This window comes from Sinocyclocheilus grahami, unplaced genomic scaffold, assembly GCF_001515645.1.
Source record: "Sinocyclocheilus grahami isolate Dianchi unplaced genomic scaffold, SAMN03320097.WGS_v1.1 scaffold2346.1, whole genome shotgun sequence".
Lineage (NCBI taxonomy): Eukaryota > Metazoa > Chordata > Actinopteri > Cypriniformes > Cyprinidae > Sinocyclocheilus > Sinocyclocheilus grahami.
Genome location: NW_015507525.1, coordinates 43,133 through 43,794, shown reverse-complemented (window position 1 = coordinate 43,794; position 662 = coordinate 43,133). Strand labels below are relative to the sequence as shown.

The 662-nt window shown below is 27.5% G+C and overlaps 1 protein-coding gene across 1 annotated transcript in view; it reads left to right on the top strand.

Annotated features, from left to right (window-relative positions):
* The window catches only part of LOC107574800 (transcriptional repressor protein YY1-like), a 10,533-nt gene that overhangs the window by 8,968 nt on the left and 903 nt on the right, over window positions 1-662 (top strand). The window lies entirely within an intron of this gene.

The following is a 662-nucleotide window of genomic DNA, read 5'->3' as shown; positions in this document are numbered from 1 at the left end:
TAAAATTACATGTAATGTCCAATACAGGTTTTCACCGTATATAGTTTTTACTGTAGCATTTGTACAGTGTTTTAGCGTTAAAATCATTTTGTAGTGTACTGCTGGAGCATCTGGAAATGTTCCTCGGACAGCGACTGCTCATACACAGAAAGACATTCAGTTTGTTCTCAGATTTGGGGAAAACTTCCATTTGTATAGGTCTGTTTTAATGGTTAAATTAAATTGTATCAAAAAGCATGTCTAATTAATTGAAATCACAAAAGATATACAATTTAACAACAAATGTTGCATTTTAATGGTTTAATTCAATTATAATAATCAAAAGCCTAATAGTCTTCGTAAAACCTTAACAACTCAAAAATGTTAATAATATTTGTGCAAAAATATGGCACTGAAATGTTTTACTTGTTCAGAATTTGGTGTTTTTATTTTTTCCTGGATTTATGATTTAATACAAATTTATTATCAATGACTGTGTTAATCAAGACATAAAACTATTAAAATATAATCAAATAAATGTAACAATTCCCTTTTTTTCCCTCTTTTCTGCACCACAGAGATTTACTGTTAAAATTAAAATGCAGACAAAACAAGTGTGTGATATTCTTTTTTATTTTTTTTTAAAGCAAGTTGTAATATTGTTATTATTACTTTGAGGAGTG